We start from the raw sequence: 24,425 nt of genomic DNA, 5'->3' as shown, positions 1-24,425 counted from the left end.
TGAGACTGGTAAGAAATTAAAATGTCTCAAATCTAATAATGGTGGTGAGTATTATAGTCATTAATTTGAATATGATTTCTCCACTAACAGTATTCATAGATAGAAAACTAGTCAATGGACTCCATAAAAAAATGGAACGGTTGAGTGTATGAACACAACTATAATGGAGAATGCAAGGAGCATGAGGTTGCATTTTAAATTTCCCTTAAACATGTGGGTGGAGGCTATAAATACTATTATATATTTAATTAATATAGGTCCCTCTACTCTTTTGGGTTGTGGTAATCCAAAGGAAGCATGGGCTAGTAAGAAGGCGAGTTATTCTTTTCTCAAAACCTTCGACTGTGAAGCATTTTCTCATATAGATTCTAAAAATAGAACCAAGTTGTAAGCTATGTCAAAGAAATGTGTATTTTTTAGATATGACATTAATAAATTTGGTTATAGGATTTGGGATTTTGAAAATCATAAAATTTTAACAAGTAGGGATGTCATATTCAATGAGAAAGTGTTATACAAAGATCTATTGCAGCAACATGAGAAGAAAGAAGATGATTATGTAGTGTTGGATGATACTCCAAAAGATGATGTTCCAGCAATTCCTCATGATGTGCAACAACTACAACAACAAATACCATGCACACCAATGAATGTTAGATCAACAAAAAGCCTAATTAAACCTCCAAAAAGATTTTCTCCTTCTCTGTATTCTATTTTATTAACAAATGTTGGTGAACTTGGATGTTATGATGAATTTGTGTAGGTGGATACTAAGATCTAGTTGGAGTCCACAATGAAAGACAAAATGGACACTTTTCTAAAAAATAAAAATTGGGATTTATGAAAATTTCTTACAAGTAAAAGGGATTTATAGAATAAATGGGTTTATAGTTTGAAAGAGGAGGATGGAGGTAAGAAAATATTTAAAGCCAACTTAGCTGTAAAAGGATTTGTATAGAAAAAAGGCATTAATTTTGATGAGATATTCTCTCCTATTGTTAAAATGACTTCTATTCACACTATTTTAAGTATTGTGGCTACTAAAGATTTGAATATGGAGCAAGTAATTGTTAAAACAACCTTCCTTCATTTTGATTTGGATGAAGAGATATATATGGCATAGCCATAGGGATTTGAGGTCAAAGCTAAGGAGAACTTAGTGTACAGATTGAAGAAAAGTTTATATGGCTTAAAACAAGCACCTCGATAATGGTATCTAAAATTTGATGGTTTTATGCATGAGCATGGATATAGTAGGTGTCATTTAGATCACTATATTTATTTTAAGAGGTTGGATGATGACAACTACATTATTTTATGTTTATATGTTGATGATATGCTTGTAGTTGTATCTAGCATGGATCACCTTAAGGGGTTGGAATGCTAGTTAGCACATGCATTTTCTATGAAGGATTTGGGGCAGAAAAACAAATCCTTGGTATGAAGATTTAAAAAGATAGGAAGAATAGGAAATTGACACTATCTCAGGCTACTTATGTTGAGAAGGTGTTGCAATGTTTCTTTATGGAGAATGCTAAAGTTGTCAACACACCTTTACTTGGTCATTTGAAGTTGACTAAGGAATCTGTCCAAAGACACGAGAAGAGGAGGATAAGATGTCCAGGGTACCCTATGCTTTAGCTATAGGAAGCTTGATATATGCTATGGTATGTACAAGGCTAGATATTACACATGTAGTGGGAGTCGTTAGTAGATATATGAGTTATCTAGGAATTGAGCATTGGAATGTAGTCAAATGGATTCTTAGATATTTGAGAGGAACATCCAATAAGTGTTTATACTTTGGGGGCTCTACTAGTAACTTACAAGGCTATCTTGTCTTAGATTTTGGCAGAGGATATTCATACCTAAAATAGTACTATAGGTTATGTATTTGTTGTTGGTGGGGCAGTTGTGAGCTAGGTTTCTAGGTTGTAGAAGGTTAATGCTTTATCCAGTATATAGGAAAAGTATGTTGTTGTTATAGAGCTAGCCAAGGAGATAATATGGCTTCAATTCTTATTGGAAGAATTAGGACACCCTCAAACGGATAATTATTTTTTTACAAATAGCCATAGTGTCATTCATCTTGCAAAGAATTCAGCTTTCCATTCAATGACAAAACACATTCAATTGAGGTACTATTTCATTTCATCAGTTTTGGATGATGGGTAGTTAAAGTTGGACAAGATACATACAAATGAAAATTTAATAGATATGTTTACAAAAGTAGTAACAAGGGAGAAGCAGAACTCCTCTTCAACTTCAGTTGCTCTTCTAGAGTGAATAAGAATAAAAGAGTAATAGAGTTAGGGTGGTTTGATCTAGTGGAAGCCTCATGGGTGTAGTGACATAGCTACAAGATTAGTCTCCAAGTGGGAGATTGTTGTCTAGTGTGGAGTCTGATCAATCACCAAGTGGGAGATTGTTAGTTTGTGGTGAATGATTAGAAAAGTATGTTAGACACTTCATAATTTTTTTTGGGTTCAAGGCATCAACCTAAAAAAATATTGGTCCATGGTTTAATCCTAACAACCAAGCCTTCAACTTCATTCACTATAGTAGTTCTTCTATCACCAACATTTCATGAACACTTATAGGCTATGTGTCCTTCTTTGACACATCTATAGAAAGTACCCTTCAACTCACCTCTACCTTTCCTTCTCTTCTAATCAACAGGTTTTGGTTCATCTTCTACACTTAGTTTGTCCTTTGTCAAGTGGTCCTACTTCTCATCAATTTATCTTCTTCCTTCATAGAATAATCATAAGAATCGTTGACTGAAGCAATATTCAAAATACCAAACTCATCATGAATATTGAATCTCAAATCACTAATGTACCCAACTACCTCATCATTTCACAATTCCCTATGTCCAGACTGAATAGTTGGCTTATAGAACTCCTCAATATAATCCTTCATAGACAAATAATTTTGGTTTAGATTCTACAATTTCTTAAACAACTCAATTGCCTAATAAATAGGAGTAAACTTAGCCTTCAAATTAGTCATCATCAATCTCTAGTGATTAATCTTCATTTCACCTTATTCTTCTTGGTCTCACTGTGATTCTTTTCACCAAAGAGAAGCATGTCCTTTCAAATTAATTTTTGTTAACCTCACTTTGAGTGGATCTTCAATATCCTCTAGCTTAAAGTAGTCTTCTAATTCACCAATCTAATCAATTGGGTTCTTAGGATTCCTTTATCTTGTGCTTCACCTTCAATTGAGCTCCAACTCTAGAAAATTGACCTGGCCTATTTCCCAAAGGGCTCTCAACTTGTTTAGTTCTATCTTCCCCACTTGATCCAAAAATCTCAATGTCTTCAACAACTTCCTCATAACCATCTTCAATACTCACATTCTAAGGTACACAACCTATAAAACTTATAATCTCAATGACCATATCACTCTTCATCAACATCATTTTGGATCTAAAATTTGCTTTAACCTCCTCCATTTCAGATCCAAAATATTCTTTAACCTTCTTTGAGATACTTTCTTCCACAACATCATAGAGATACTCAATCAGCCTAGGGTCTAATCTTCTTAGAGGATTCTTGTAAGATTTTCACAAACCCAAGGCAAAAAATCACCAACTAGATCAAGATCTTCTTAGAACAACCCCTCTCAACCCAAGGTCCTAGTACAATCTACGTCAACTTGGATAATATGTCTACATAATTAGGAAAACCCTCAACTTAGATACCACCTAATGTAGTGCATGGTAGGAGAATCCCCAAAGGATATATCCTAGCCCCTAATAAATAACCTCATAGTAGAAACACAACACAAGATATAAGATCTAATGCCAAATATAACTCTAGATTCATAAAACATTTGATTACATGCAATGTGTTAGGCTTTAAGGCCTTTCCAATTAGGTCCAAATACAAAGAACGAAATAGTTATGCAAGATCCCTCAAGATCCAATCCAAAGCCTAGCTAGTATAGATTTATAATATAACTTCACTCTAGTAGAAACCACTACCAAGATCTCAATTTTTGCTCACAAGTCACCAAGCAGTCTCCTTATATCTAAACTTACAATGACTAGCTCTTCTCGAATTCAATCCACTTAGCTACTCCATGTTGAATTGAATTATGATCTAAGACTTACCTTAAAACCCTTACCTATAACCAACTAGGGCACATGTTAGGATGAAAAATTAAAAATTGAATAGAACCTTGCATCAAACACATCTTTAAGAAACAAGTCAGCATATAATAGATATTAAATATGAAATGTTAACCCTCATGTTAACCCACAATAAACACACAAAAATACCTAGCACAAGTGCCTAAGTTTACAACATCAATTAAATGTACATAGGAGAGATAAAAAAGACCACACATAGGTCCTCCAACACCCCCATATCGGTCCATGTCAAGATCACATGCTACATGCATTAAATGCACCAAGTCAGCCAATTGGAGTTCAATGGCAATATTGATCATGCTTGTCGAGTTCCCACAAGAAATTGTTAAGAAATCTAAGCATCAACAATAATAGTATTACCAAGCACCATAAAGTATGTTGATTTTCTACAACAACCAAGCACCTTAGCTAGCACTACAACTAGGAACTACCCAATAATGACCAAGCACTAGTCCCTCTATGACTAAGTGGTTGAACTCCAAGGCCAAAACCACTCCAACATGTAGGATTTCTAGCTACTCTAGTATGCTATGCATCAATTTTTTCCCTACAACATGTTGTACCATCCCAATATTGTTAAAGTATGGGTGACATATTGGAATAGTCCTCTAAATGGTATTGATCCCCTTTCAAGTTAAATGTATCTATGTCTTTCTTTTTCTTGACCTCAAAATCTCCAATGGTGACCAACTAGACCCATGTCCTCTTATGTTGATTTGGTTCCCTATCATAATTAGAGTCTAATTTCCTTGGTATCTCTAATAGAATTAATTACTCTAATTGATATCAATGGAGATTGTTAAGGCACAAAAGGGTACTAGTTGCCTGAATGTAGGAAAATGTGTTAAATTGAATGAAATAAGCTCCTATTTGTGATATCTGAGCTTCCCCCTCCACAAAAATTCTTTTTCCATAGTCTCTTTCAACAAATTGAATGATAGAAAAGATGAATCCATCATTAACCAACCTATATTCATGGATTTTGGAAGGAAGATTCTTCTTGACAAGTTACTGATAGATAATATATGGCCATGCATTTGCATCCTATACATTCCCTTTTTTAACCAAATGAGGATAATCTATTGGTCTTGTGGTTAGAAGGTAAATGAAATAGAAGGTCATATACAAATGTGGGTCATTTTTCACAAAAATGAGTTGATTGTCCAAGTTATCACTAAGGATCATATCCCAATCAATTGATATCTTTTTAATCCTAATAGTCTCTATGAAAGTTACCATCTAGGTTTCTAGGTGACTTGCTACAAGGAGGCCCATGGCTCTACTAAAAAGGATGATAGAGTAGCCAATATCATCTATCATATATGCTTGGGTTATATCAACCTTCCCACCTATTTTGTTCAATGTTTTATTATCAATGAGGTACTTCCCTTCACTAGTACATTTGGGTTCATTTTTTGACCTTTATTGGTCAAATTTTCGACCAACTTTCGACCAACTTTGACCAGCCCATTGGTCGATATTATTTTGGTTGAAATTTTGACCAACTTGCTGGGTGGTCAAAATTTTGACCAATCTATTGGTTGAAAACTTGCCAAAGCCATTGTATGGGTTCAAACAAGAATTGTTTGAAATTTCAACCAACAAAGGTAGAAAAAAATTGCACTTTGGTGCAAATTTTGACCAACAAATGTAGAAAAAAAAATTGCATGTTGGTGGAAATTTTGACAAATAAAGGTGGAAAAAAAATTAGACGTTGGTGGAAATTTCGACCAATGAAGGTGGAAATTTCGATCAACAAAGGTGGAAAAAAAAAATAGACATTGGTGGAAATTTCAACCAATGAAGGTGGAAATTTTGACCAACAAAGGTAGGAAAAAAAATTGTAGGTTGGTGGAAATTTTGACCAAGAAAGGTGGAAAAAAATTAGAGGTTGGTGGAAATTTTGACCAATGAAGGTGGAAATTTCAACCAACAAAGGTGGAAAAAAAATAGACGTTGGTGGAAATTTTGAGCAATGAAGGTGGAAATTTTGACCAACAAAGGTATTAAAAAATTTAAGCGTCACCATCTCCTCCTCCCACCCTCGAGACAAGAAACTCAGGCTCACACATGAAGCACCAGTCTTTCTTCTAACCTAAGAAAACCCAACAAATAGTATAGGTTATTGTTTTTGCAAGCCGCAACTAATATTGCAATGCCTGTGTCCAAGGATAAATCTACTAAGAAATGATAACATACATTTTTGAGAATGTGATTGATGGAGTAGATAGGCTACAAGAGGTTTTGTGTATATCAGGCACTGAAGTACCACGTTAGTAAAGCAACTGCCAATAGACCAGTGGAAAGGCAAAGATCATGAATAACAATCTACCTAGAAATTACGTTTAAAAATTACAAGAATTCACAAACAAGATGTACCCTAACCCCTCCTTGAATTGAACCTACAAGTTAACCTATTATACTTATATTTCAATGTAAATGACACAAGATTATAAATCAACTCATGAAGATATTATCATTCTACCATTCTGAACTTTGAGATTGGTTTTTCTAACAGTCATTTAGATTGCCATAGACCATAAAACAAGAGGGAAAAGCATGTGCTCTCAAATAGAATAAAATGTTGGCACATACCTGTCTTCCACATTCCAATTACAATGGACAACGTCACCAACATAGATATTATGCCGAGTTATTGATAATAGATTCTAATGCATACATTCAAATGGAAAATATGATAATAAACAAGTGGAACAGTCTCAGTTATTTACCTTTGGGAACACTATTGAGATAATGGGTGTTGCACACATTGCATAATATTCTTATATTTTATTTTGCTATGTAATGTTGTACCTAGATGGACGTGTAACATGAAAAGATTCCCATGGAATATTCTTGATGAGTTGTATTGTAACATTGTAAAAATATTTTATGTAATTATTTAATATTGGAGAAAATAATTAAATGCCCAATATTAAATGTAGGGTTAGTGGGTTAGGTAGCACATGGTTTATGTAATACCACTTAGTGGTTTTGTGGGACTTGCTACTATATAAGCAGCCATAAGGGTAGTTGTTGTAGAGTGACAAGGAGAAGACAAAAGGCAAGAGTCAAGCGGGACAAGGCTTGACAGGTTAGCCAAGGGAGCATTTGTGAAGGTTGGAAGCATGGTATGGGATGTGTGGATTCATGCTTGTTCACATAGTTTGCTCGGTTGTGACTATGGCCATGAAGGCTTCCATGGTTGTATGGCAATGGTATTTTTGTTGAATAATATATGGTGATGGATGCTTTTGGAGGCTAGGTTTTTTCCTCAATGAGGGTTTCCCGGGGTATATCTTGTGTCACAATTTTGTGGGTATGTTGTCTATTTTCTTGCATGTGGATTTTAATTTCATATTTATTTCAGATCTATTATGGGTTATGTAGAAATGGTTATATTCTTTATTGCCAAGTTTCCTTACAAGTGGTATCAGAGCTATGGTTTTATTGTTTGTAACCCTAGATTGAATCCATGGGAATGCATGAGAGGATAAAAGAAAGGGCAAGATATATGAATGATTTATTGCAGATCTAAGGGTTTTGGGTTTGCTGTTATGATGGGATGTTAAAAGATTTGGGCATGTGAAATTGTTGGACAAAAGAGTTTTTCAGATGTTTCATTTAAATGAGGGTTTTGGGGGGTAGCTTGCAGAAATGACCCCCTGGGTAAAAACAGACCTCACCATTGGATCCGGGTTGACATTTTCATAAATTTTGATATATAATATGCCCTAGTTTGGCCATGTTTAGAGGAAATGAAAGAGTTTTTTGGTTTCAGCCCATGATGGCCGTCAAATTTAATCCTGTCAGAATTTTTGTCACAAAAATAAAAAATGAAAAATCGTACTGAAAATGGTAAAAAGACTGTCTTAGTAAAAAGGCCATATATCTCTCTCAGAATATTGGATTTCAAAGTTCTTATAGGTGTTGGAAAGATAATTCAGAGCACTACAACATGGTGTAGGTTTGGTTCTATAATTTTGAAATTTTGTTAGGTTTTAAGAGCCCTAAAGATAGATGTTCTTTACTTTGAGCATGGATTAGGGCATAACTTGGGCATACAGAGTTAGATTTTGGACTTTGAGTAGTTAACAGAAAGCTCTTGGAGAGCTCTACATAATGGTTCAGATTTGGTGCAGGTTTGGCATGATTTATTTGTTGATATATTGATCTGAATAATTTCTAGATATATTTTTACTATGGTAACATTATGAGTTTATGGCATTGGAAGATTTAAGATTTGATGTCATTGTATACTTAGTTCATATTTTAGATTGGTCTCATGATGATATGGTTATCAGTGTTTGATTTGGATATGTGTGATGACTTGTTGGATCTACAAGTTGTGTAGTGTTGTAAGCAGTCTATACTTATAGGTTGCATTTATGGCTTGGTTATGGGTTGTCTTTGCCCATTGATCTTTTATTATTGATGCATATTCAGATGGGTTGTCTATGCCCTAAGTCACATGATTTGCTGATTTTGTCTTCATGTAGAAGGGATGAGATGTTGTTACCAGGGATAGTCATGGTGAAGGATTGTGGTTGACTATGCTGATAGGTTGGAGATATTGAGAGCCACATGCTCAGTTCATGGATGTGATCATGGTGTCATAGATTTTGGCATGACATAATTGGTTATACAGGTACATCCTTGATGTTCATTAGCTTGGATTTTCTGATTTGTTTATGGTGGTATATCTTCTTGGTTGAGGATCATGGTTATTTGGTTTCTTTTGAAGAGCTCATGATGTGCACTTTGAGTTCTTTGATGGTTTGATGCCTTGGTTGATTCTCATGGTCAGAGGATGGATTTGTTCATCATATGTTATGGATAGCTTGGATACATAGTTTAGTGGGAGCTTGTGATAGTGATGGGGTGACAGTGCAGGGTTAGTTCCTAGTTTGGTTTATATCTTCTTGGTTTGGAGAGGATGGATTTTATGATGCCATAGGTGACTTGGTACCACAATTGAGTGAGAGTTGTTATCATTGATATATTTATTGAGTGTTTGTAGATGTTGGAGGTTTGTCTTAGATCCTGTTGCTGCATAAGCATTTTTTTGACATTTGCATGGTGCACTTGTTATCTTCATGGTGTATGAAGATGGTTAGATCTTGAGGATTCATGGAGTTCTTAGTTATGTTCATGGTGTATGGAGATGGTTCTTCTTGGTATGTGGAGATGGTTTTCTTCATGGTGTGTGGAGATGGTTGCATCTTGAAGACTCACAAGGTTCTTGGCAAAGGTGTGATTTATGCTTTTATTTGGCATGTTATCCTTGGTATGAGGATGATTTCATTATTATGTCATGGTATACTCTTGATATGCATTTAGATTTGTGACATGTTATAGTATGTTCATATGGAGCATGTTATCTCTTTAATTGAGATGGTAAGATCATGTTGTCATGTTTATGTTCTTGAGGCCATGCTTGGAACTTGGACATTGATCTTGGTTTAGTTTCTTGGTATTGAGTACATTGATCATAAGCTGGATACTTCATGATATTGCTATGTTGCATTTGGAGTTGGCATGGATTAATTGGTTACAGGTGCTCATGGATACTTAGAGACGGTGGTGATGCTGATTTCTCTTGGATTAGAGAAGTATTTGTTGGGATGGTTGATGATTTCAGCAGGAAGTCCGAGGGGCAGTCACCTAATATGTACTTGAGAGGAGATTGTTCTTAGATGAGTCTTGGTTGGAGACTTGGGTATCTTGATGAGCATTCTCATTCCCCACTCTTGGTCTACTCAGTGGTTTGCTACTTGAGAGGTATAGCCCATTATTTTCTCTCAGTTGCATTATATTTATGCTTATCTTTCATGGATATGGATCTTGAACTATGGCACATGAGTTAGTTCTGGAGGGTCCATTTGAGAGATGGTTTAGCATTGGTTATCTCCATGTGAATATGTTATTATGCTGGTTGAATTTGGGAGATGGGTTTATATTGGGCATATTCCTTGGATTAGGAATGGTTTATGAGTTTGATCTTCTTGTGAGAGGCTTACACCCATGATGAGTTATATGGTATGGTTTGGGTGTTGTTGAGGCTTCTTGTTGGGGTTTTAATAGAGGAGATCATACTTGCATAGTTTACATCTAGAGGTGTGTGTAGAAGGACATGATATAGGTTATGATTTGCATGGTTTCTTCGGTCTTGGTTATCTTCTTGGATGTTCACTTTTGCCTACATTAGATTTGAGATTGGTTGGAGATTGTGATCACTGGTTTGTGCTCATGTATGTCATGTGAGAGATGACATGGTTATTCCTTTATCTCTTTCCTCTGTTGGTTGTGGAGAATTTGGAAGACTATTGGAGACTTGTTATGAGAGGTTTTTCTTGCAAGATATCAGTTTATGTATTGTGGATGTCCTTGATACTACATGGATTCATTTCTTTGATATGTGTTGAGTGGATTGGTTATAGATTTGACATTATCTTTTGCAGTGGGAGCTTCTTGGTATATATGTGGCAGGTATTGCTCTTGAGGCTTGTGATTGTAGGTTATAGATTGCATATGTCGATGATATGAGATTCACTTGTTATACCTTTGAGGTATGGATAGTTGGATGGGTTTGGCACTTGCTATGGGTGCTATTTCAGCTATGGATATTTTGACAACTACAGATACATGTGATTACCTTTGGATCAAGTTTTTTGTGCTTGGAATTTTAGTTGGTACATGATTTTATGATCTTCTAATGTGACAGGTTGGGTGGCTTTTTCTTTGGATGGCTTCTATGTATGTCCAGTGGTAGTGGCATAATAGGAGGTGAGATCATTCATGTTTGAGATGCTAGATACTTTGATTTTGTTGCAGGTACCAGGATGGAGCACTTGGTCTATTTTGATCCATGATGGTGGATGTGCTGGGAGGGATTGTTCCCTTGTTTATTTATGTGGCTATGGATTGACCCCATGCAATGTATACAACAAGTGGGAGATTGTTGAGATAATGGGTGTTGCACACATTGCATAATATTGTTATATTTTATTTTGTTATGTAATGTTGTACCTAGATGGACGTGCAACATGTAAATATTCCCATGGAATATTCTTGATGAGTTGTATTGTAACATTGTAAAAATATTTTATGTAATTATTTAATATTGGGGAAAAGAATTAAATGCCCAATATTAAATGTGGGGTCAGTGGGTTAGGTAGCACATGGTTTTAGCACATGGTTTATGTAATACCACTTAGTGGTTTTGTGGGACTTGCTACTATATAAGTAGCCACAAGGGTAGTTGTTGTAGAGTGACAAGGAGAAGACAAAAGGCAAGAGTCGAGCGGGACAAGGCTTGATAGGTTAACCAAGGGAGCATTTGTGAAGGTTGGAAGCATGGCATGGGATGTGTGGATTCATGCTTGTTCACATAGTTTTCTCGGTTGTGGCTATGGCCATGAAGGCTTCCATGGTTGTATGGCAATGGTATTTTTGCTGAATAATATATGGTGATGGATGCTTTTGGACGCCGGTTTTTTCCCTCAATGAGCGTTTCCTAGGGTATATCTTGTGTCACAATTTTGTGGGTATGTTGTCTATTCTCTTGCATGTGGATTTTAATTCCATATTTATTTCAGATCTATTATGGGTTATGTGCAAATGGTTATATTCTTTATTGCCAAGTTTCCTTATGAACACCCAGTTTAGGGAAAACTCTAGTGCATGTTCTTGCCCTATTGCCTATGTACCTTTCTATGCAATAGTGTTCTCTCTCACATGTGGGGGTAGGGGAGACAAGGAGGCTCCGTTGTTGTCTCCTTGGCTATGCAATAGTTCTGCAACACCCTACCCCACTCTCTCTATGCAATAGTTCAAAGGTATAATCCACATTTGAAATGTGGAAAGTTAACAAATTTATTCTAGTTTACTCTCTTTTGTTCTTTTTCATGTAACAGGAGACCCTGTAGTAATGGAGTTGTGTTTCCCTAGCACACAATCTAATTCATCATTCAATGCAAGACCCTAACCAAGAAGCTCCTCATCCCTACATTAAATTTGAAATAAAGGTGAACCAACTAGATAATGGGCTAATAAAACATGCTTTATTGCTAGCGAGAAGCATTAAAAACTAGTTCACTTTGCATTTGTAACCTTGGGCAGGGTCTTAGCAACATGCTCACATTGAACCTTTGATGTAAAGGAGAATTACACAAGCTCACAACCCTCAGGAAGGCTTTCTTAGATAAGAAGTTTCTAAATAGACACAAATCCTCACTAATAATGCTGCTGCAATTTTCTTATTTAAATCCAAATAAAGTTGTATTATCTTGGGCGGAGGAGACTACTATTGTTTGTGGTTAAGGATCCTTTAGGTCAGTAGAATCATATGCAAATTGGATGTGACATTGCAGTAAGAAAACTGTAATAAGAGCTAGGAGCTTGCCTAGTGATCAAGGCTTGAGAGTGGACACTACATGAAGTATTTGTAGGCATTCGAGTCTCAAGCATCACCAGCTCAAAATCAAACTAAAAAGGAAACTTGGCAAATAAAACTAAATAAAAATAGTATTCTTGAGTAAGCATCAACATTGTATGAACAATACCATTACAATGCACTATACTTGGTACAAATATATTGTTGGCTGAGTATAAAGAACATTGGTGGTGAATTCAAGTCCAAGCTGCAAAAGCAAAGACATTTACATAGAAACTAAGCAACCTTGTCTGGCAAGAAAAGATATATAGAGATTTTCAACTGAAATTACAAATTGATGCTAAAAAAATTAAACCATAAGAATTGTTCTATAGAATAATAAAGAAGAAAGATGAAGAATCAAACACCTGAAGGATACGATGTTGATGCAGCTTTAGAAAGATCATCCAAAAGACATCATATGCTTAGGCTGAAGGAGCTTTGAGATTCATTACCACACTCAGAATGGGCTCATCTTCAATCTTCTAAAGACTAAAGATGAGCCCATTCTTGAGTGTAGTAATGAATCTCATATAATGCAACAAAGAAATAACATCAACGAGAGTAACCATGCCATCTCTTAGCATTCTCAGTATTTCCATTGGCACATAAAGAACTAGGCTACACTTCACAATGCCAAAACCTTGAGCAGAATTCACTATGGGAACAAGCAAGTTATGTTTCCTTGTTAGGTGTTAGCTAGTAATCATTTCATATAACATCTTATAAAAGAATTCCTAAAGCTAACCACATTTTGAAATGAGATAACAACTGATATATATCATTTCAAACTCAATGTATTCCTATTTGTGCATAACAAATTTGCATTAAATGCCTAGCAACCCCATTGCTTTAATATCAACATTTTCTCAGCAAAAACCCAGAAAAGCTTACCTCTGCGTTCCTTATTTATGATTCTAATGATGCAAAGTAGTCTTGTTGTTGGCAGATATAAACTAAAGTCCAAAGGATACAATGTTAGAGCAGCTTCAAAAAGATTTTTCGAAGGACATGATATGCTCATGCTGAAGGAGCATTGAGGTTCATTACTATAGTCTGGAATGGGCTCATATTCAATCTTCTGAAGATTGAAGATTAGCCCATTCTTGAGTGTAGTAATGAATCTATAAGCTTGACACCCGTCTCTTTGCATACTTGCACATAGGCTTCAAAATACTAATGACACAATTCATTTGTCCATACTATTGGAGCAAAAATACAACTATAGAATCCAAAAAAGTTAGGCCAAACAGGTAGATTACAGAATCATGAAATTGTGAACCATTACACACACAAGAAGAATAGTACCTTGAAAAACTACTAATCAAATATTCATTAACAGGTGGGTAACTTAAAATTATCAAGCATGTCAACTCTAAGAGGTCCCGATTTGTTTACCACAAACTCAAATTAGATAATTGTCATCATAAAAATTGAAATATCTATATCTTTAAAATGAAATTGTACCTAGAGATAGGTTGCCATTCTCTTGATGTTCTCAATGTAATCAGGATGTGGTACATGAGGACCTAATCCTAAGGGGTGAGGATCCAAATAATCATTTCCATCGAAATATACAATGATTAAAAAGGCCTGTTGAACTGCATCCTGGGTGAGCCAAAGCAATAAATATATTAGACTGAGAATATCTAACATTTGCATATAGAGTAGCTGCAACACCAATCTCATAAAACCTATAAGGCAAGCATGAATCTGATAATCATAGGTAGTGTTACTATTTATAGCCATTGAATAAATATGTTGACAACATAAAATATTTATAATTATATCAAACTCCACAAAATACTATGCAGTAAGAAGAAATAATAAAATAGTTGTGCTAGAGGTGCATAGTTACATGATAGATCCATTTTTACTTATGAACAAAAAGAAACAACTAATAAACAACCCAACATATGTAGTTTTTCTGTAGCATGGTGTTAGTCCTTTCCCATTATCTTTTTTCCAAGAGTTCCGACAAATGCGTGCAGTTGTGATTAATCCAAGCAAGACCTACTGTAAATTGCCTAATGGAGATCACACAAATATGATATATAATTTGAAATTTGTAACATATGATCCATAAGAGAAATTTAGCTTAAAAGATGCACTTTCTAAGACTTCTATAAAATCAAGTTTGAGGTGTTGGTCTGACTTTTTGAGTGATAGAATTCCTTTGTCCAGTTATAAAAAAGTTAGATATTTTCATTTAGTGGTGATTAGGGTTTTTAGTTAAGTGATCTATTTGCTACCCTTTTAAAATTTTTATGAAAACCCTACTCTCGTTTCCATTTGTAAACCATTAGGTGCAAAGTATTTAAATTTTAAATTGGGTGAATATTCTTTGTCTTTTATGTCTTCTGCGCTCCAACCTACTTTCCCTCTCAGTTTTCCTAGTTGTCTGATCTAAGTAAATCTACTAGACAAGTTGGTCAAAATAACCCAGTCATAATTAGCCATGGGCACAATTCCTCTTTTAGTTGGTGCTTCTTGTTTCTTGGAAATGTAGATGTGCAAGAGTACTAGATCTAAATTGAATCAATGACCTAAGTCTGTGCCATGTGTCAGGCTTGCGCACTCTCACATTTCTTATCTTGCGAGCATCTTCATAAAGCAGAAATGCATAGGCCATTGATCTGATTAAGATCAACAACTGAGAAAAGATCTGTGTAAGCTCATAAGGTAGGACTTGATATCACTAGGGACATGTATCTTCACGATGCATTCTAGCTTTCCTTAATCTCCCTGCATGTTGATAAAGCGGCCCAACGCCCTTCATCGATCCAAAGAAGATCAATGGCTAATGGAAAATTCTTCAATAACCATTGCACTATTCCTTTATCACAAAACACATAGCATTTCAAAATAGCACGACTTGGTCCATTGTGATACGTTTTCACAACATGTTTACTCGCATTATTAAAAACATATTGCGATTCCTTAATGTGGGCAAACACTAGCCCTTGATGCTAGCTTAAATCAACAGTGATTCAAGATTTCTATATTTGGTGGCCCACTAAAATGATCCTAACCAATGAGAAAACACCTTTTCATGCATGTGCTCTGACAAACCTGACTACGGCATTCAAAACTTCTGTGCCCATGATAGCATCACCTTTTACTTGACACATTTGGTACTTATCTTGCATGCTCGGTCCCACTATGCCACGTGTGGCGAGGTGGCATTCCCACATTGTTTATCTGTTGTGCATCTTAAAAATGCGGGTATGCTTCATCTATCAATCTCTCATAGATCGGCGATGTTCATAACTTGTCCTCTTCATTCATTCAAATATCCTTTGTGTCTTCACAAGGGACAGATGTCACTTAGGGTGCTTGCCCACTTTGTTTAAACCACACTCATCTTCATCTTGCGGGCAAGCAGCATCTGTTGATCCACCCAAGATCAACAATGAATCAACCTTGCATATGTTACTTTACCTCATCACATTGTGCCAACAAATTGGAATGTGCCACTTGGTCAGACATATCCACATCACAAAGAGCAAAGATAATACATTTTAATTATTTTTGACCCATGTAATCAAATTGTGCTATGTACCCTCTTCTCACTTCTCTACATTTTGTAACGGCCTCACATCTGAGAAATGCAAGAATGCAAGGTCCATTGATCTGAACAAGATCAACGATCGTCGAGACTTGCATGGTAAGTTTAAAATGAAACTCTTTTAGATTCAAAACCATCTAAACCATGATTACCTTTAAACTTAAAATAGATTTAACAAAACATTATTTCATAACTACCTTAGGTTTAAAAGGCATGCCCTAAGAAAGAATTTAAGAAGGGGCGAAAGGATTTCAAAAGATGTGGAAAATTTGCATAAAGGAATAGGTTCTTGACTAGATTCTGCATATTAATTTGGGGTAAAAAGAAGATTTAGGATTGGTTCAAAATAAGACTTTGTCAGATAATTCAGAATGATAATTTATCATCATGGAACATTTAGGCAAATTGAATGAAAGGTGTCAGAAACATTGAACACCAATTTTGCACTAACTCAACAGCAGGGTACATAGGCTTCATAAAGAAATTATAGGCCTGATTTTTTTTTCTCAAAATTGACCAAGCAATTTTTAGTCCCAACAATTCTAACCCTAACTCTAACTCTAAACCTAAATCTAACCCTAAATCTAAACCTAACCCTAAATCTAACCCTAACCCCAACTCTCTCTCCAACTTTAACTCTAACTTGATTCCTAACTCTAACTCTAATTCTAAACCTAACCCTAACCCTAGGCCTAGCCTCAATACTAGCCCCAATTCTAACCCTAACACTAACACTAACACTAACACTAAAACTAACACTAATTATTACCCTAACCCTAATGCTAACCCTAAATCTAACCATAACCCTTATGCTAACCATAATCCTAGCCCTAATTCTAACTCTAACTCTAATTATAACTCTAATTCTACCCCTAATCCTAACCTGAACCTATATAACCCTAACTCTAACCCTAATTCTAACCCTAACCCCAATTCTAGCTCTAACCTTAACCTAATTCTAACCCTAACTATAACTCTATTCCTAACTCTAACCCTAACTATAACTATAACTCTAATTCTTACCCTAACCCTAACCATAACCCTAATTCTAACCCTAACTCTAACTCTAATGCTAATTCTAATCCTAACCCGAATTCTAACCTTGATTCTTAACCTAAATGTAACTCTAACTCTAACTCTAACCCTAACTCCAACTCTAACTTTATCTCTAATTCTAACCCTACCACTAATTCTACCCCTAACTCTAACTCTAACTCTTTTTGTAACCCTAACCCTAACTTTGACTATAAACCTACCCCTAATCCTAACCCTAACACTATATATGACTCTAACTCTAACACTAACCCTAATTCTAATCCTAATCCTAGCCCTAACTGTTACCCTAACCCTAAATCTAATCAGGTAACTTTAACCTTAACCGTAATCTAACCCTGATCACAACTCTATCTCTAACTTTAACTCTAACTTGAACCCTAACTCTAACTCTAATTCTCACTTTAACTCTACCATAATTGGACTCTAACCATAACCTTAACCCTAACTTTAATCTTGGCTCAAAACTTTTCCCTAACCATAACTCTAGAACCTTAACCCTTACTCAAGCCCTAACACTAACCCTAAGCCTAACCCTGGCCCTACTATAACCCTAACCCTAACCATAACCATAAGTCTAACCCTAACCTTAACCATGAGCATAACTCTAACCCTAAACTTAACCATAAACATGACTCCATCCCTAACTCTAACCCTAAATCTAACTCTACCATAATTAGACTCTAATCTTAACCCTAATCCTTAGTTTAACCTTCACTAAAACTGTAACCTAACCCTAACTCTAACCTTAACCTTGATGTAACTCTATATATAACCCTAACTCTAAATATAAACCTAACCTTAACCATCACCCTAAAACTAACCCTTTTCCTACCCCTTTCTCTAACTCTAACTGTAAATCTAATTTTAACCCTAATTGTAAGCCTAATTTTAACCCTAATTATAACCCTAATTTAAACTCTAACTCTAGCCCTTATTCGAGCTCCAATTCTAACTCTACCTCTAACTCACACCCTAACTCTACTTCTAATCCTAACCCTAACTATATGTTTAACCTAAACCCTTATTCTTACCCTTGCCCTTTCCTTAACCCTAACCCTAACTATATTTGTAACCCTAATTCTAACCCTAATCTTAACATTAACTCTAACTCTAATTCTAAACCTAACCCTAACTATAACCGTAACAAGATTCATAATCCTAAAAATAACCCTAGCCCTAACCCTAATGCTAATCTTGACTCTAATTGTAACTCTATTCCTAACCGTCACTCTAACCCTATCCATAACTCAAACCCTAAAAATAGCCCCAACCCTAACACTAACCCTAACCCTAACTATAACTCTACTCTTCAATATAACATTTTACGTAACAATATGTTTAAAATAAAACTGAATTAAAGTGATGCAAATAAACACCATATATAGAATTTTTTTTTAAATATTCAAGAATAATTTTATAGTAACTTTACACTATAACATTTTTATAGTAAGTTTATACAATTGTATTTAAAAAGAAATAAATATTTCAGCACTAACCTTAAAAAAATAGAAATTTTTTTAAAATACTTTTCCTGTTGCACCACGATTGCCACTAGCTTATATATACCTCTATATATATTACGTCGAGAGTAATCATTCTCGACGTGCCTATTTTCATTTTCATAAATCCCAACTGGTATTAAAATAACCTTGGGATTAAATGAAAATAGGCACCTTGAGAACAATTACTCTTGTCGTAATATATACAGAGGTATATATAAGCTAGTCTAAATAAAGTTGGAGCCAATCCAAGTTTTGGGGCCATCATTACGGAGGCAAAAGTTTAGATGATAAACCATTACAAAAGTTGTTAAAAAAAAAAAGTATAGCCTTGAAGATATTTTTAATTTTAAATATATAATTTAAAAATTATATTTAAAAAATATTATGTGAAAAATTTTACATTATTGTAATGCTATCACTATTATGAAACAAAATCAAATGTAAGAAATAAAATTCAGATCTAAAATAATAAAATTTTTTTAAAACCTTCTTTTATATATATAACTTTATAAAATACATTGAAGATATTTTAAAATGTTAAAATATAATATTCTATAGTATTAATTTATTTAGTAATGTTTCCAATTATTTCTTTTTATAATAGTGAATAAAATTGCTTTGTTAGATCCTCTATTATAACTAATATATTAAAATTTTCTTTAAAATATTTTACTTATAAAATTTAAATTTTACAATAATAAAAATTATTTTACAACAATATAAATATGTAATTATAAAAATTCGTCTATAATTTTTTTACATAACTAAATTTTTTTTCAAAATATTATTTTAATATTATACAACAATACAAACACAATATGCTATAAAATATAAAATATAATATAAATATTTTACAGCATATTGTGCTTATATTGTTCTATAATATTAAAATAATATTACTTAGATAAAATATGCTATTTTTAAATAATAAAGAATTAGGTTGATCATTCAAATTAATCACTTTGTCACATAAAAATTCATGTATAAACATTTTACTTATCTAAAATATAATTATTTACAACGGTCTTAATAATCTAAATAAAGTTAGAGCCAATCCAAGCTTTGCAATTATAATAATCTAAATAAAGTTAGAACTGCCCAAGATTACTATTGTCGGGAAAGTTTGACAGTACTATTTGACCCCACCTCGCCACACGTCAAAAACCCGCTTGCCCACATAATTTATCTCTCACGCATCTTGAAATTGTGGGCATGTGCTGGCCTTTAATCTCTGGTAGATCAATGGTTATAAAATCACGCAATTTGAGTACCATATTGGCTAAAGTGATGAATGACGTTCCTCCACCTATTTCAACTCATCTGACACACACCACGAAGGACATGTCACCATTATTTTTTGAGAACACCAAGCCCCACATTATTTATCTGATGAGCATCTCCTTCTTGTGAGAAAGCGCTGGCCCTTGATTCAAATGAAATCAATGGTTGAAGCTTCTTGGTGATAAAAATTATATTCTCTATTGCTAACTCAACCAATAACACCGCAGGAAATCCAAAATGTGCATTATAAGAAATAACAAAACTGCAAAAGCTCCTGACAACTTATGACTCTTTTTATGGTTCACTGAGATTTTAGTAAAGTGAAGGCTATGTATCACCAAGTCGCATGCTCGCATAATTTAAATACCTTGCATTTTGAAATTGTGGGCATGCGATACTCGTTGATCTGAACAGGATCAACGATTAAAAAGACTTTGTGTCATTAGAGCTATTTGCTAATAGAATGATTAAGCAATTTGTACGCTAAGCACAATCACGTAAGATTAAACAAAATTATAATGACCTCGTGCATATGCAAGCCCTCCCTTATGCTACATGTCACCAAGTCACATGCCCGCATAATTTAAATACCTTGCATGTTGAGATTGCGGGCATGCAATACTTGTTGATCTGAATAGGATCAATGATTAAAAAGACTTTGCGTCATTAGAGCTATTTGCTAATAGAATGATTAAGCAATTTGTATGCTAAGCACAGTCACGTAAGATAAAACAAAATTATAATGACATCATGCTTATGCAAGCCCTCCCTTAGGCTATGTGTTACCAAGTCGCATGCCCACATAATTTAAATACCTTGCATCTTGAAATTGTGGGCATGCGATACTCGTTGATCTGAACAAGATCAATGATTAAAAAGACTTTGCATCATCAGAGCTATTTGCTAATAGAATGATTAAGCAATTTGTACGCTAAGCACAATCACGTAAGATTAAACAAAATTATAATGACCTCATGCTTATGCAAGCCCTCCCTTAGGGAAAAGGATATATCATTAAAAGCTTTTTTTTGAAAATATTTCATGAGAGTCTTAAAAAATAGGGTAATCTAAAGATTTGAAAAATACAAGGAACAAGACCCTAGTTTTTGAGATTTCAAGACTTAAATGAAATGATTCACCCAAAAAATTAAAATTTTACTGTGATTATTATTTTTTTTTTGCCAATGTATAATTTTTTTGTGGTTTTAAAATAACACAATTCGCCCTGATTTTACACATTGTTTAAGAGGCTACGAATGTTTTACCAATGGAGATTATTATTAAGTTGGTTCCAAAATAATTTACATAGGAGTTTGTGCCATTACAAACAACTATGTCAAAACTATATAACTCGACACTAGAAGTCCCTAATGCTCAACATCAACTACAACTTCAATACCAAAACTCAACATCTGAATAACTCAACATCCTTTGATTACTCAGCTCTTGAATCACTCGACATCATCTATCTACTCAACACTTGAGTGGATTGGAACCAACTATTTACTCAACATACACTAAGAATCTCACTTGATATGCAATATCTGACATGTTATGCTCCAAATGTATTACTTGTTCGACATGAACTAATCTTGTAAATGACTTAAGTGTATAAACACTCATATGTCTAAACCAATTTGAGATTAAAAATCTCCCCCTTTGACATGAGTGGAAAAAACACTTCGTCATGTATGAATATCTTTAACTTATAAGCATAACTTAGATAATCACCATCTTTACTCGTTATAATACAAAATTTCAAAATTTCAAAATTTTGCAAAACTTGACTTTAGTATCATACCTCAAAATCTTATAGATCCCTTTGAGTTGATTATTATATCTTGAATCTTGAATATATACTATTGCTAAGTAAATATGCATATGCTATACTTTGTTTATGTCTTTGACTCCCCCTTTATTTTGTCTCCCCCAAAACTGTGTCTATTCATCACTTGGAGTCAATGTCACTAAAAAACTTATTATGCTCCCCCTTTCTTATTTCTCCTCATATCTTATTACTCCCCCTTTTTGACACTTATGTCAAAGGGTTATACCTGAATAGTATTTTTATCCAAAAAAAATTATGGATCTCAAGTATTAGCTTCAAAGCTACATCCCAATTATCACAACCTACTTCCAATGATTTGATTTGGATGGCCAAATTGGCAACAAGATAAACTAAGCCTTCTAGTATAGAAAGATGGGGATCTTTTTGCATTAGTGTCTCTACAAAGGCTAGCTCCTTGTGAAGTATTTCCATGTGTGGGGTCAACATGGATTGGATGCTAATCAGTGTGGCCCAAATATTTTCTTCTTGAGCATGCAGGTCAACCAATTGACCTTGGGAATTCATCAAATTCTTGAAGTGCTTATAATTCTAAGCTCAAGAATTGGGTAGAGTAATACCTGTTAGCTTAAAATATTGAGTAATCCTTTGATGTGCTTTGACTTGGAAGAGTAGTAGTTGCTAGTAAGGTAACCAGTGTTTTTATTGACAATTTCTCCTTAGGCTTTAAAATAGTTTAACCAATTGACCTTTGAAGTGCTTGACTTGGAAGAGTAGTAGTTGTTGGTAAGGTAACCAGTGTTTTAATTGACAATTTCTCCTCAAGATTATTAGAAACAATAGTCCACCAAGATAACTGAGGGGGGAGGGGGGGGGTGTGGGGGGTAAATTAGTTATCCAATAATTAAAACACTTATCTTCTTTAAACAAACTTAACCATTCAACCAAAGTAAATAGCAACAATAGAAAGATTCACATAAACAAATACACTAGATATGTTGACTAGGGAAACCCTTGATCAGAGGAAAAACCCTAGTGGGAATGATGCCTGGAAGATGATGGACTAATATAAATATTCCTTGTTAGAGTATAGACCTTGTTAGGAGTCTATTACAACATTTAGTAAAATCAGTCCCTGTTAGGAGACTTTGAATCCTGGTTAGGAGATTCCAACCCTATTAGGAGTTGTGCTAACCCTTTTAGGAGTTATGGTACAATGTATGCAAGAAGATCTCATTTCCAAAACATGCAATTTCAACTACAAGAAGAGCTCATTGCTCAAACAAGTAATTTACTGTTATTTATCTTCCCTACTTGTTCTTTCCTCTATCCTATCAACAAGACCAATTACTATTGGACCTTGTAGACTAGGTCATAAACCTCAAATCCAAATACCAAACCTTGGATCACTCAGAAAAACCTTGGCAATGAATTTTCCTTTACTTCAGCACTGCTTTGCTCAACTTCACATTCCATACTCTGTGCTACTTTCCAAACATTCATAATTCACATATATCCATGCCATGATAAAGGAAAATATCCTTCCTTTATACCAAGTCCATTAAACAATTCCTTGAGTTGGTTGTTAATCCTTCTCAATTAATTATTATAGGACCACATTAAGAGCATGTTACACTTAGTGATAACACAAATCTTCCACCTTTCAACTTGAATAACTTTTTGTACACATAATAGTATTACAAGTGACCTTAGCCATGCCATCCTTAACATGTCTTATCCAAGTCCTCAACCTTGATCCTAAATATATCAAATCTACTAAGAGATATAACAAGTTTACCCAAACATGCCTCTATAAACTGTATCTTAGAACAAACATTACCAAAACTTACATAACTTATTCTAGACTTAGCCTTTCTACTTCCGATGTTAACTGAATATGCTAGATACTCAAATGTATCTCTCATAACCATGAGTGGTTGTTATGTTCAACTAGTCAAGCATATCAAATTGATTTTTCCATTGTTCTTCTGTCAGATACCACATAAGACATCAAACATGCTATATTGACATCAATGACAAACTCAGTCATGAGTGTTACATATTATCATCAAACCAATATTTCAAAAATCTCTATAATCTTCCAACAAGGCTATGCAGTCAAGTTTGAATCTTTCATCTTTCCTCTTCTTTCTTTTCAATTTCAATTGCATCTTGAACTTGTGTTTTAGGTAGATGAGTATCTACTTGTCTTGTTTGAACTTGTGTTCCATCCCGTGCTTGAGTAGAAACTTTTGGTACTAACAAATTTTGCACCAATTTGTTGATGTTATCCATGGTGGTTGTTTCTTTCCTTTGATACACTACAATAGGTAATGTAGGTTGCATCATAGTAAATTAAGGGGTTTTTGATGTCTCAAGTTTCCACCTCTATAAATGTCTTCTCTGCCTCCTTAAGTTCATCTACACTCACCAATATAGGGTGACTACATAAGTTTTCCTTGGTGGTGGTGTCTAGTAGTATCTTCTTCATATCCTCCTCTATTAGTGAATTAATGTATTGAGTCTTAGTGTCAGAAACATCCTTGATCTATATGATTTTAGTGTCTACTTTTGTCACATGTAGTGGATTAGCACTCAACATTTGTATATCTAGTATACTCTATTCTAGTTGCTACTCA

The sequence above is a fragment of the Cupressus sempervirens genome, chromosome 4 (genome assembly GCF_028749045.1).
Source record: "Cupressus sempervirens isolate cs-2001-9-10 chromosome 4, ASM2874904v1, whole genome shotgun sequence".
NCBI classification, from domain to species: Eukaryota; Viridiplantae; Streptophyta; class Pinopsida; order Cupressales; family Cupressaceae; genus Cupressus; species Cupressus sempervirens.
This window is presented reverse-complemented; position numbering follows the sequence as displayed.